Source organism: Bison bison, unplaced genomic scaffold (assembly GCF_000754665.1).
Source record: "Bison bison bison isolate TAMUID 2011002044 unplaced genomic scaffold, Bison_UMD1.0 scf7180017864198, whole genome shotgun sequence".
Lineage (NCBI taxonomy): Eukaryota > Metazoa > Chordata > Mammalia > Artiodactyla > Bovidae > Bison > Bison bison.
The window spans coordinates 8,469,682-8,470,075 of record NW_011494770.1 but is presented as its reverse complement, the minus strand read 5'-3'; positions in this window follow the sequence as shown (position 1 = coordinate 8,470,075).

The following is a 394-nucleotide window of genomic DNA, read 5'->3' as shown; positions in this document are numbered from 1 at the left end:
AGTGCTGGTAGAGAAAAGATCATTCTCTTCTCAGGATATTGTCACTCGGAGAAGATTGCAGTGTCTCTCCATCCACGTGAAAAATGGGTGTAAATCCTCTGGATACTGCTGCTGTGAGATTCTCACAGACAGAAGACTTCACATTCCCATCTGTAGTGGGCTCAATGCTGTACCCCACCCCTACAAAGAATATGCCCACGTTCTAACCCCCAGAGCCAGATCTTCTTTGGAAAAGATGCCTTCATGAGTTTAATAAGATGAGATCATCCTGTACTACATGGATGGGCACTAAATCCAAGAGTAGTGTCCTTAAACAAAAGTTGAGAAATAGAAGAGAGAAGATGGCTTTGTGAAGATGGAACCAGAGATTGGGACGATGCTGCTACAAGCCAAG